We start from the raw sequence: 14506 nt of genomic DNA, 5'->3' as shown, positions 1-14506 counted from the left end.
CACTGATTCCTTGAGAGAAAAGACAATTGGTTAAATAGCCACCAATTCAAAGTGTATGGGGGCTGGGGATGTGGCTCCTTGGTAGATTTGCCAGGCATGCATGAGGCTCTGGGTTTGATCCCTAGCACTGCAAAAAGCAAAAACTACAAAGTATGAGTGACTGGAGGCCTCCTTGGATTTAAAAAGATCCTCATCTGCAAACATAATCACAGAAGTTCAGGTAAAAGGCTTAATTAAGAATGACAGGACATCAACAAAGCCTGAATTCACAACTGAGATAGGTCTAACCAAAGACAGGGCTCTGGTGGGGAGGGGGTGGAAAAGATGGGACTCTGTGGGTAGCTGTACTTATTTAAATCCGTAGAGTCCCTTGAATTCGCCCTGCAAAAGTGGCTCACTAATATAGAACTTTCCCTCTGCTTGATAAACCAAGATGCCGCAAATGAGGTGGGTGATCTACAAGACAATGCTGACCTTCACAATCCGCTCCAACCTCCCTATTGGTCTCCCAGACAGGTTAGGAAGATAAGTCTCACCACAATCCGACATTAATTGCTGGGCCTGCTAAAGGAGCACAGAGATTCCACACCGAAGGAGCTGCAAGTCCTGGTTAGCATGTGCTGGCAGGACCAGGAGACCATGCCAGAGAGAGGATCCCGAGAGTGCTGACCAGAGAGGTCAAAGTTGGAATGGGAACACCTGACAACATGAAGATACTCCCTGTGTGACAGAACTTAGCAATATGACAAGAGGGAGAAGAGTCTAATGCGCTGCTGAGATGATTCTTGAAAGCTTACGAAGGCTAATGGCCCACATTAAATGAAATAAAGGTGCCATAACCCCTGAACAGAGGATTAAAAGTTCATAGATGATCTAGGATGGGACTACCACCATCAGCTACGTTTCTTGGGAGGGTCTGGGGAGCACTCCTTGTACACAGGTAATAAAGACCACAGTCGTGGTAGGGCAGTCAGTATCAATGTGAAGCCTAGTAGTGGTTGTCCTCATTTGCTGGGCCTGATAGTAAGAAATGCTCTTAACAGTGCTGAGCTCCTTAGTAGCAAAGGGGATGATGGATCCTGGAATAGCAGAAGCCAGGTGGCAGTATGTAACTGTTAGAAACCGAGTGGGTGTAATTACTATAATGGGCAGCAAGGCCTGAAAGGACAGATGGGAAGCTGACTTTAGGGCTACATGGAGATGGCTAATGAAACAAGAATGTTGCTTAACATAGTTAGAAGAGATAAGGATGAACAGAAGTCTGGAGCCAACCACTCCACTGAAAACTGGCTCAGTTTGTAGGTTTAAACCAATTCGCAGAACCCACGGATTAAAAGTGAGTCTAATTCCTGCCGAGCATGGTGGCGCATATCTGCAATCCCAGTGATTCAAGAGGCTAAAGCAAGAGGAACACAAGTTCGAGGCCATCCTTAGCAATTTAGCAAGTCCTGTCTCAAAAAGGACAAATTAACTTAAAAAATGTTCTTCCAACAGTGATTCAATAACATCACCTTTGAATACAGGGCAAGGTCATTGATCAATGGGCATGTTTTTATGTCAGCTCAGTGTCTTTAATTAATGAAGGAAAAACATCAAGATATTGAATTAATTTATTATAAATCAAATCTGATGAGAATTTTGAGTTTTTCCCTACCCTTATTATTAATTAGTTAAGTCAAGATTGACAATCTGCAAAATCGCAATGGCTTTAAATATTATTTCTCACCAATAAAATAAAAAGAACTGGGAATGTGATTCAGTAGCAAAGCACTCTTGGGTTCAATACCCAGTACCCTCCACACTAAAAAAGAGGTGAATCTAGTTGCCTTGAGGAAAGATCCTGCAACATGATGGCAATAAGTACAGAGTGATTTCCCTATTTCTCCTAAAAAGGCCCATGGTCATTTACTGAACATGAGGAATTAGGAGAATACCTGAAGCTCCATCATTTCCCCTTTCTGTTTCCCCCTTTGTTTTCTTAGAGGGTCAGATAATAAATGGAGTCCTACCCCAGGTTTATATCCCATTAGATCCCCTGGGTGCACATTTGATGGTGTTTTTCTAGGTTTCTTGGTATGTGAGTAGAATGGACGAGCTTACATTGTAGAGCCTTCATCTTGGTACCTACACCTGTAGATTAAGAGCTATTGTAGTAGAAAAGTAATCCCTTGGTTAGCATCTTTATGCTTGAAAGTCTTCACAAGAAAAAGGCTAGGAATATGGTGGGATGTGGCAGAAGCCCTTGAAACTACCCCAACCAAGTCAAATTAGTTAAGCAAAAATTGTATTTCATCTTGGGAATGGCAGACTAGTGCTATCTTTACATATTTAATAGATGGAAGGGAGTAAGTGGTCCCTTTTGTGTTTCCATTTGATTTTCCAGTCATGTCCCTATAAACCAAGCTCATGGATCATGCAGATGACAGTAGACTACAACAAACTTGACCAAGTATTAACCCCAATTACAGCTGTTGTCCCATGTGAGAGGTGTCCTTAGGACTGATTAACACCTTCAGATATGTAGTATGTGGTTATTGATCTGGTGAATGCATTTTTTAATATCCACAAGGAAAAACTGATCAGAAATAGTGACATTTCTGTGAGATCGATGATAGTATATATTTACCTCCATACCTCAAGGTTATGTTAATTATTGTCCTAAGGGCCCTGAATTGTCTGAACATTCTGTAGAATATCACACTGGTCATTATAACAGTGCTATCCTTTGAATTAAACCCAAATGAGAAAGAGGTGGCAAGTTGTGTGTGTATGTTATGTTTTTGACAGGACCCTTGTTGCCCGGACTGGCCTAGAACTTGGCAACCATCCTGTCACAATATCCTGAGTAGCTGCCACTAGACCCAGATAATTCTGCTAAATTCTTGACTAGGACCAGCCAGGGTCCCACAAGGCAGTCTTTTGACATCTTACTCTTTTAAGGAAAGAGACGGGAATAGTCTCCGTTTTGAGTTGAAATTTTTTAGCAATTTAAAGTCTTCAGAGTGGCTGAGAATGTGTGTTAGGAAATGACCCCTAGCCACTATACCCAGCTAATTCTGCTAAATTTTTCTGTTGAAGTTTTTCCAAAGATACTGGGGCCATCTGCATGTGATCAGACTGGAGAATGAGGTTGGGGCCCTTTTCTTGCAGAGGAAACAATTAGAAATAGATGTCATGTGCTAGTTCTCAAATTTGGTTACCTGTACCTTTCACTCAGGGTAAATTCTTCATCAGTCCCTACTTACAAGTATTCTACTTTTCTGCAAGTTACATATTTCATGCTTTGTGTCAACTGATACACAGATTTAAAGAATAAAGAGGGGCATTACACATTCTGATGTTACCTGAATGTCACAAGATGATCTGGGTCTTGTAAATCTAAAGGATCATTTAGAAGTTAATATCAAGCATTTAGGTGTGAGAGACCAACCTTGCAGGTGACTGGGTCACACTCCCTGGCTGGGTGCTGAGGCGCTCAGTCACAGAAATGTGGCAGAGCTTTCCTCACCCTTCTTGGGTTCGAGGGTTGGTGTCTTGTGCCTGGGTGTGTCTTGCTACAGCCCCATGGGTGAAGCTATGCTCACCTGTTCCTTTTTAATATAACCCCTTGCCCTGTTTAGGATAGAATCTTCCATGGAAGTGCCTTTGTGTGTCCCCTTCTCTTACTGTGCCCTTGGGTGTGGCCTACCCAGGTGTCAGTCAACCTGCTGACAGTGGACATCATGAAGATAGACTCAGCCCCCTGAAACCTGACCCCTTGCCTCATTTGAATAGCTTCTCCTCAGGGCGTGCTCTCGCTCACTTTCTGCGGACCCTTAAGGTCAGAGGAGCCGTCACAGCGACCCCAAAGAAAAAGGTATTTGTGTCCCTTGTATGGTTATTTTGCGCAGTCCAGTCAGCCCAGTTCATCTGGAGTAACCCCTGAGTCTTTTAGTTGAGAGAACAGAAACCCGGCATTTAGGTGTGGTTTTCTTTAGGATTTAGAATGCTGGGCAAAGAAGAGAAGAAAAAGTAATTGCCAAAGTCAGTTCTCAAAGGAGTGGCCCTTGTTAAAAGAGTTGGAATTAGGATTGAAACTCTGAGATGCTCATCTCTGAAGCCTGAATTCTTTCTTTCTCTGCAGCATATGTAATATCTTTTCTCTAATATACGAGAATTTATACACTATGTTCATATAGTGCTTTACATTTCTGAAGCATTGTCTTATGATGTTCAGAAGCTATGCTGGGAAAGCAGGAGGTATAGTACCCATCTTGTTGCAGAAGAAGAGATGTCTCAGAGAAGGGTCTGCAGAGCTCCCAGAGAGAAGGGGGAACTGGACTCAGGACCAACAGGGTTCTTGATAAATGTGATTGAAAACAATTTCAGCACATGCCAGTTAAAGGCATAAAGGGAGGCTTACTTAGGAAGGAAGATAAGCATTCAAGGGAGAATGGGTGCAAGATCATCTCCAGGGGGAGAGAGAGCAACCTTCTGGTGTGGGGTGTTAATATTTATAGAGGGCCAGTGCTAAGGGCTGGACAAGAAGTGGAGGTGGGGCAGAGCTACACAATTTTTCACCAGTTTTTCTGTTGATTGTGTATTTCCCTCATTTCACAAGGGCATGGTCTGAGAGCTTGTCGCTCAAGCTCAAGGTTTGTAAAGTGCTTTCTGCATTTCAGTAGCTAGGGGGTAAGATTAATTGTATATCCTAAGTCGTTATCTCAGTCTCACAGATGAAGAAATGGAAGCACAAAGATATGACGATCATAACTAGTTATTTTCTAAATGAAGCCCCAAACCTCAGGTTTCCTAAATCCTAACCTAGATAATGCTCTACACTATGCAGCTTATGCAGCTGATGTTTTTACAGCTTTTTTTTTTTTTAAAGAGAGAGGAGAGGGAGAGGGGGAGAGAGAGAGAGGAGAGAATTTATTTATTTTTAGTTTTTCGGCGGACACAACATCTTTGTTTGTATGTGGTGCTGAAGCCAGATTTAAAGTTAGGTAGTCAGTGTAGTTAGGTAAATCGGGTCTAATACCGAGTGAAATCTAAAATGGAGGCCATGCTGGCAATGATTCCGGGAAACGCAGGACAACTCAAGGAATGTTAATGAAGTCCTAAAAGGCCCTAGGCCAAAGTCCACCTCAAAGAAATGTTAATGAACAGCCCCCAGCAAAAAGGTGCTGACTCAGAAGTCCTTCCTGACCAGATTACTTCTTTGGCCCACCTGTGTCCCACCCCTCGGTCCTTCCCACCTACATTCCATCACTGAAAGAACTATAAAAAGGGGAGACAACATCCCTTCCATGGATTCCACCTCTTGGGTCCCCTTCTTCCTCCGGGAGAAGTCTTTTCTGCTGTCCTTTAATAAACTTCTAATTTCTACTCTGACCTTGCCTCGGTGTGCTTCTTTGGTGTTATTCTTCAACATTGGGGAAGCAAGGACTCGTCACCGGTCAACAGCGGTAACATATTGGAGGTCCCACCGAGATTCTACACCGAGGTAAGTGCACGCACCCCATGTCTGTTTGAGGTGCATCTTTCTCTCTCTTTCTTTCTGGAGGGTAAGGTGGGCACCCGACAGCTACTTAAACGCAATTAGTGCAGCCGCCACTCTTCAAGACTCGGGTGAGAGGTTTCCCGGCCTAGGCAGCTCTCAATCACCTGTTCAATACAGAGCAGGCATGTTGGGTTCTGCCAAAGCCGCTTCCAACTTTTCTGTCTGGGCCTGGAGAGCAATTGGCGTAAGTACACAGTGTCCCGAATCCCGATCTGCCTCGGATGCGTGGAGGTGGAGGAAGGAGTTTGGAACAACTGCGGAATTCCGGTCTGGGCTACACTCAGAGGATTCCTAAGGTTCCTTTCTCTTGAGCCCCCTCCCGACAGCCCTCAGGGGTATCTAGGGTGATCGGTAGATGAATGGCACTGAGGGAAAGCCCCAATCACATTTGCCTCCGTATGGGCCATGCAACACTCCCAACCCCGCATCCATTCCTCCTGGATGCTCCCCTTCCTTCGCAGGTCAGAAATGTTAGCAATTCAGGTTGTAGGACTGAGAGAAAGGCATGGGATAATTAGCAAAATCTGCCCAGGTTCCCTAAGATGCATAGGTAACTTTAACTAGTCTGTTTTACCGCCCCAATGTTTAAAATGCGTTGTGTTCCCTAAGCTGCTAGAGAGGCATTTTTAGAATCAACTCCTCTGGTAATCTGCTACCTTACAACCAGTAGATATCCCTTAACACTTAGGAGGCTCCTTTAGTCTACAGAGCAAAGGCAATGAAAGAGCGCATGTTTCTCTTTTGCAATGGGTTTTTAGTGGCCGGGAGGATAAGCAGTAATGCCCTTAAGTCTGAATCCTCCCAGGGTCTCTGGCACAGGGCAAACTGAGACCCTAGCACTTTGCTAAAGGGGACCAGAAACCCCTTGGCAAAGCAAGGTGAGAGACGGGTTTTCTGGACCGTTTAGGAAGCTCAAGCTTAGGGAGACGTCCCTAATGAGAACAGTTTTCTCCAGTGCGGCGGGGGCGCCTGAGTCCTGTTCTTCTCACTCAGACGGGAGCTTCTCTCTCTCCAATATGCCAGGTGCACCACTAGCCTGCGTATTGAAAAATTGGGATAAATTTGAACCTCAGACGTTCAAGAAAAAGCGCCTCATTTTCTTGGCCTGGCCTCAATACAAACTCTCTGAAGAAACCTGGCCACCAGAGGGAAATATCAATTTTAATACAATTTTACAGTTTGATAAAATTTACAAAAAGGAAATGGTGTGAGGTGCTGTATGTTCAGATTTTCTTTGCTCTAAGGGAAAATCCTAAATTATGCCAACAGTGCAAAGTAGACTTAGCTATGATATCTGCCATGAAGAGAAAAAATCTTGGACTCACTGAGGAAAAAGAATCAAGAGAAAAATTTGGGCCGATCAAACTACATACCCCCTTCCCCCTTCAAGACAAGGGAAACTGAGGATTCCCAGCAGCTGCCAGAGCCATTTTCGCTTTGGGGAATTTCCTCATTCTTCCCTGCACTGTAAGGATTGCTCCATCTCTGTCCACTTAAAAAGAAGGGACACTGAATGCAGTAAAGTCAGTCACACTGAGACCCTTGATTTTACACCTATAGTTGTCCCTCTGTGAAAACATCTGGTCCACTCATGGGAAATCTAAGGTGCCACTGATAGGAGTCATAATTAAATGGAAGTTAAAAACCTGGAGAGTTTTCTCTTATCTGGCCTATTTTAAAGGTTATTATAGATTGTTTCTTGGGGATAATCTAGGCTAAATGTGTGTCTAAAAGATGATGTTTCATTGTAACATCTGGTACCTAAATGAGTTTGAAGCACTGCATAATCTTGCAGTTAAAAGTTGGGGTTAGGTAATTGTTTAGTTTGATTTCAGATAATTCATGCCAGAGAACTTAAATACTTAGGATAGAAAATTAAAAGAATTCTACTTCCAAGTTGGCAAGTAACTCCCGATCATTTAGTTTTATTTTGAACTGGGTAGCCTGAGAAGATTTCACTAGGTATACCAGTGCATTAACTTGGGCAAGGATAGTAAATTATGATATGGTATCTGTTCCCCTCAGTGTGTAAGATTTAGGAAAAATGTTGAATTGGAACGTTGGTCTGGCTTATTGAAATAACATTGAATAGCAACAGTCTTAAATTTTTAAAGCTTAATTTTGGATATACATGGTAGTGTGTGGTTCTCAAGATTTTTTTTCAGGTGATTTAATGTAACTTAATACTACTTTAGAAACTTCAGAACAAAGGAAGTGACTTAATGATCCTAAAGAAATTTCTTCTGATGGTAGAGATCCTATTTTCAGTTTTGTGTGAGCAAGTTTTTCTAGTGTAGGAAAATGTAAAGGTATGAAATTTTGTAAATTGTATCTTAAACTTGTATCATAATTTTCAACATCCAAACCTGAAAATTGTGACTTATGGTTAAAATGCCTTAGGCATGAGGTTTCTGCTCAGAATTCCAGTTTTCCCAGTTCCTTCCAGACCTCAGCCAGGACTTAAGCTGATATGCAAATAGAAGAAGCCTGGGGCTCAACAGAGGGCAGATTTCAGGCCCAAGGAAAAAAAAAAGAGTAAAAGTGTCTTTCTATGGGAACTCAAACTAGATTAAACCAAAGAGTAAATTGTATGGCATTTACTAATTACTGGCCGGTCAATTTTTTCTAGGACTTTTGCTTTTTTCTTAGATTCTGTATTTTTTTGAGCTCATGATTTTGATCCTACAGACAAGTTAATGTTTTTCTGATAAGTTCTATTTTTGATCAACTGGAGTTTTTTTTTTAAACATTGCAATGAGATTTCACCTGAAAAAGCTAAGGCCTTTACTATTGTGTTGTGTTACACTTGTGTTACGTGTTGTATGTCGGTATGTCTTTGTGTATGTCTATATCATGCAGGGATATGACAATTGACAAATGAGGAGCGCTCATGAAAAATTTTTAAAAAATGGATCCAAATATCTTTTGATTCACGTGATTCAAATGGTTCAATTTAAATTGGGTAAACAGATGAAAGTAAAGATGTCTTTAAAATTAAGCTTATAAGTTTTTCTAGATGTTCAAAAAGGCCCTAATAAAATGTTAAATCTGCTTAAATTCAAAAAATTTACAAGTATTGTTTCAAAATGTGAACAGGAGGAGGTTAACAGATGAAAAAGAAAAATTAGAAGGTTCTAGGTATGGATTTAATAGAGGGAAAATGTGTTTCTGGATAAGAGTCTATATGATTAAGTAATTAAGAGGGTTTAAGTAAATGATATAAAAAAGGTCTGTGTAAGTTGCTTATAAGTGTAAGTTTTTGAGCAAGTAATCTTAAAGAAATTAAACAGCTGGTTAAACAAGTACTGTTTTTAGAGAATTGTGCCATGTTATTTCTTTAAAAAGCTAAACTTGATTAATATAAAAACATCAATGTAATTGTGGTGTTAATGTGTCCATATCTTCCAGGTATACAAGTCTGTAAGGTAGAAGTTTTAAAAGAGCATTATATCAAGCTGGTGTTCTAAAGTTGTATGGTAATTTTAGGCTTAAAAGAAAAACATGTTGGAAATTTATTTATCATTTGTGTTCTATAACTGGACTTGTTATCAATAAGATATGTAAAGTTCCATGTTACTTTTTACACTGAGATACAATTTAAATGTATTTTTAAGTTAATGAGAGCCTAATCTGTGTGAAGGTTTTATTGCAAAACACAAAAGTACTTTGCTACTTTTCTACAAAAGGTTAAAAGCTTTCAGCCTTTCTTTAATTCATGTTTTAGATGTGATATTATGTTGTGTTTGCTCAAGTTCACAACAATTTTTGTAGGCTTTGTAAAATGATGTTTAAAAAACAAAGATCAGTTTCAGAACTACAGTACTTAAGATTTATGAACAGCCCTGCCTTACTTGAGATAAGGCTCTGTCCCATCTCACTACATGTGAAAGTGACTATGGAAGAAGTAGGCCAGATTTCAGTACATTTAAAGTTGTGTCCAAAAGTTGGTTTTTGTCACGATTACCAGGATCTCAAACAGGGAATTATGATGTATAACCCTGCCAGAATTCAAGGTAGCTATTATATAAGCTAAATGTTTTTACTCTTGATAATTTTATTTTGTAGTTTGCTTATAGATGGTTTAAGATTGCCTGTTAATGTTTTGCAGAGGTACTGCTTTAAGAACACACAACCTGGGTTAATTTAAGATAAGGAGTTATCACCTACAGGAGAGAGAGATAGACATTAAAGCCCAGTACTCTTAGTATAAGGCTGTTGAAACTTATTTGCTGGATGTTTAAGATTAAGTTTTAAAATTAAAGTTAAATTAAAAGGGCCAAGAAAACCAATATTTGGCTCTTGCCCTCTGAGTCAGTCTGAATCAGGGAATAGGGGACTTCTCCAAAGAGCTTTGCAACTCTAGGCCACATAACCTCCCGATCAGGGAGATTAATGAGACCAGTGGAGGACAGAAAGCCAATCAGTGCATTTGCTGTGAAGAGGAGGGTCATCAGAAAAGGGAGACATCCCTGATGCTTCCAAGGGAAGCCACATGGTCAAGCAAGGCCTGGACCCATCCTAGCGCAATGGCACTAGCAGAACTGAGAAGCTGCTGTGAAGTTCCCCGAGGACTCCCAGGGAAGCTCAGCTGACTGTTAACAATAGATAAAAACAAAAGTCAGTTTGACTTGCTTCATCTTAAACACTTAGCAAAAACAGTCAAAGCCAAAGCACAGCTGTTCCTGGACATTTTAAATAATAATAATAGTTAAATGTAACTTCCAAAAATAAGTAAACTGGAGGCTACAAAAGAGATTCTCAGACAGGAATGCCTGATAACTATCAAAAGGAACTGCCAGAGTAGTTTTTAGTTTAAGGCCTTTATTTCTAACTTACACAGGTAGGCTTAGTGTTTGCAAGTATGGTTATCCAGCCCTAAGTAACAGAATTAAAGATTTCTCTATTAGACACAGAGGTCATACTAGTAAAAGGATTTTACAAGACCAGATGACATTAAATTATTAAACTGTATCTTAAGGAAAAGGACATCTGTAACCCTAAAAGTTAAATGTTGTGTTTACATCCCTGACATTTCTGGCAATGTGACAAATATCCTTAAAGATTTACATGCTCAGATAGAAGCCATGTCCTCAGCAACTTTGTCATGGAAACAATATCTTAGCTCCTAGTTCTTGGTACTTCCTGGTGGAAAACATTGTTAATCTTTGTCTTTGCCATCATACTCATTGGCATATTCCTGTGGTATGGCATTTATTGCTGCTGCATCGATATGGTTCCAGTACTAATGAATTCTTGTTTCTCTTATAGACCATCCATCACTCAAATGGCCCTCCAGCCTATTACTTCTCAATCAGATGTATATCATGGACCACTCGATAGACCCGATTTTTAAAGGGGGACTCCAAACTGCTTGCCCCACACCGTCCCTTTTCAGCCTGAAGAAGCCAGAGAGATTCTCTTCGCCCCCCTTCCTTACAGCAGTAAGGAGTTCCCAACTTAGAGGGGGGAATGAAGCCAGATTTAAAGTTAGGTAGTCAGTGTAGTTAGGTAAATCGGGTCTAATACCGAGTGAAATCTAAAATGGAGGCCATGCTGGCAATGATTCCGGGAAACGCAGGACAACTCAAGGAATGTTAATGAAGTCCTAAAAGGCCCTAGGCCAAAGTCCACCTCAAAGAAATGTTAATGAACAGCCCCCAGCAAAAAGGTGCTGACTCAGAAGTCCTTCCTGACCAGATTACTTCTTTGGCCCACCTGTGTCCCACCCCTCGGTCCTTCCCACCTACATTCCATCACTGAAAGAACTATAAAAAGGGGAGACAACATCCCTTCCATGGATTCCACCTCTTGGGTCCCCTTCTTCCTCCGGGAGAAGTCTTTTCTGCTGTCCTTTAATAAACTTCTAATTTCTACTCTGACCTTGCCTCGGTGTGCTTCTTTGGTGTTATTCTTCAACATTGGGGAAGCAAGGACTCGTCACCGGTCAACAGCGGTAACAGTGCTGAGGATCGAACCCAGGCCGCACGCATGCCAGACGAGTGCGCTACCGCTTGAGCCACATCCCGAGCCCAGTTTTTACAGCTTTCTAGTTCTTTCATTCTGGCAGCGAAATACTAGAGCTCACCTCCCCGTTCCAACATCTGGATGAGGAGGGTGAGAGGAATGTGGAGACTTGGGGTCATTTCTTTACACATTCTCAGCCTCCCCAGGAGCCTTTAAGTTGGCAAAAGTTTTCATCTCAAAATGGAGAATATTTCCATCACTCTTCCTTTAAGAGTGAGATGAGCTGGGTGTAGTGGTGCACACCTGTAACCCTAGTGGCTAGGGAGGCTGAGGCAGGAAGATTGTAAGTTCAAAGTCAGTCTCAGTAACATAGCAAGACCCTGCTTCTAAATAAAAAATAAAAAGGGATGGGGTTGTAACATGGTGGTAGAGCACTTGCCTAGCATATGTGAAGCACTTCATTTAATCCTCAGCACCACATCAAATTAAATAAATAAAAGGTATTGTGTTCATCTACAGTTAGAAATATTTTTTAAATTTTATTTAAAATATTTATATTTTAATTATAGTTGGACACAATACCTTTATTTATTTATTTTTATGTGGTGCTAAGGATCGAACCCAGGCCTTGCACATGCTAGGCAAGCATTCTACTGTTGACCACAACCCCAGCCCTAGAAATATATTTTTTTAAAATAAAAAGGGCTGGGTATCTAGCTCAGTGGTAAAGCCTCCCTGGGTTCAATCCCCAGAACTGCCACGCCCCCCACTGAGAGAGAGAGAGAGAGATCTCAAAAGACTATCTTCTATTCTGGGACCCTAGCTGGTTCTTCCTAGTCCAGGGATGGGAAGCCTGGGCATGTTCTCATAAAATTTATGATAGCTCCCCAGAATCATTTCAAACACCTGGAGCAACCCAGGGCAGGAATAGCTGTAAAAAGTGGGATATCAGTGCATTGTTCAAAGCCTCTAGAATCATGGAACAACTTCTCTTTATCATCTTTGATCTTGAGAATTAATCTTCTAATTAGGGGATTTAATAGCTCTGAAGGGCTATTTTCCTGGTTTTTATATTCCCAAAACCTAAGTAGCAGTGATAAGAAGTTAGCACGTGGTGAGCTAACTTTGACATCAGTTCTTCTGTGTGTTCTTGTAACTCATCAGGGAAGTTCTGTGTTATGCATTACGAGTATTTGTTTTACTGTAAAATGCTTTAAGGGGTTGGGAATGTAATTCAGTGGTACGGTGCTTGCCTAGCATGAATAAGACCCTGGGTTCAATCCCTCGTACTACACACATACACACAGGCCTTTACATCTCACAATTCTTAGTTTCCCACTCTAAGATGGAGCAGGAATTATAAAATAGGGCCATAAAAGCAAAAGAACTAATCTGAGATTATTACATCTATTATCAGAGCTGGGACTAAATAACTAAGCTGGGCACACTGGTGCACACCTGTATTCCCAGCAAATCAGATGGTTGAGGCAGGAAGATCACAAGTTCAAAGCTAGCCTCAGCACTTAGCAAGACCTTAAGCTTCTAGTGAGACCCTATCTCTAAAGTACCCTGGATCCTATTCCCAGTACCAAACCAAACCAAACCAAACAAAAAACACAACAACAAAAAACTCCTCAGAACCAGCTTTGGTTTAATAGCCATACAATTAAGAAGTCAGAACTCATTAAATCCTGAAGTCTAGAAACCAAGGAGATCATGTCTCCTATATTAAGCAAAATGATCTCTTTCAGAGAGACAAAAGGGTAATATTTTGGTTTCTTCTCCTTTTGTTTAAGGCACTTTTCAAAAACAATCTCATCTATGTAAAGTTTTCCCCCAAAGTGCCCATTGCCATCCCAGTATATCCCTGGCAAAACTGCTACTGAGACACATACTTGTTATGTTATGGTGAGAAAACGTGAAGGCAGGCAAGTATTTGACCCAGAAAGGGCAGGAGTTCAATTGAGAAGATCTACAACACTGCTATGATCCTTAGGGGTGGTGCTTGTGCAGATTTATCCAAGAACTTGATCAAAGGCCATCATCAACCAGCAAGACAGACAAATCTTAAATTTGTAGAGGAAAAAAGAGAGATCAACTGTCAAGTCCATCAAGATAAGGCTTTTAGGGGCTGGGGTTGTGGCTCAGCGGAAGAGCATTCGCCTAGCACGTGTGAGGCCCTGGGTTCCAACCTCAGCACTACATATAAATAAATGCAATAAAGGTATTATGTCTAACTAAAAAACATTTTTTAAAAGGTAAGGCTTTTACTTGCTTTCTTTTGTTCCTATCTTGGTCAAGTTGGATTCTGTTTCACAGAGCCCACCCACACAATTTCCAGACCATCACCAACCTCTAGCACTTTCCTTCCACCAAAGTGTCCACAAACTATTTGCTTTAACTATATAAAAATTAGTGTAAAATTGGTATAAAATTGGTTTGAGGGATTGAACCAGGAGCACTTAATCACTGAGCCACATCCCAGCCCTTTTCATGTTTTGAGACAGGGTCTCATTAGTTGCTAACAGCCTTGCTAAATTGCTGAGACTGGCTTTGAACCTGTGATCTTCCTGCTTCAGCCTCCTGAGTGCTGGGATTACAGGCATGCACCATCATGCCCAGCTTTATTTTAAAAACTTGAAAGCTGAACATGGTGGCATATGCCTGTAATTCTAGCAACTCAGGAGGCTGAGGCAGGAGCAATCGAAAGTTTGGGGCCAGCTTCAGCAACTTAGTGAGGCCCTAAGCAACTTGGTTAGACCCTTTCTTTTTCTTTTTTTTTTTTTTTTAGTTATACATGGACACAATATCTTTATTTTGTTTATTTATTTTTATATGGTGCTGAGGATCGAACCCAGTGTCTCTAACGTGCGAGGTGAGCGCTCTACCACTGAGCTACAACCCCAGCCCCTGGTTAGACCCTTTATGAAAAAAAAAAAAATAATAATAACAAGGACTGGAATGTTGCATAGTGGTTAAGCACCCCTGGGTTCAATCCCC

This window comes from Marmota monax, unplaced genomic scaffold, assembly GCF_021218885.2.
Source record: "Marmota monax isolate L192 unplaced genomic scaffold, Marmota_monax_Labrador192_F-V1.1 WCK01_AAM20220418_F8-fsc00148, whole genome shotgun sequence".
NCBI classification, from domain to species: Eukaryota; Metazoa; Chordata; class Mammalia; order Rodentia; family Sciuridae; genus Marmota; species Marmota monax.
This window is presented reverse-complemented; position numbering follows the sequence as displayed.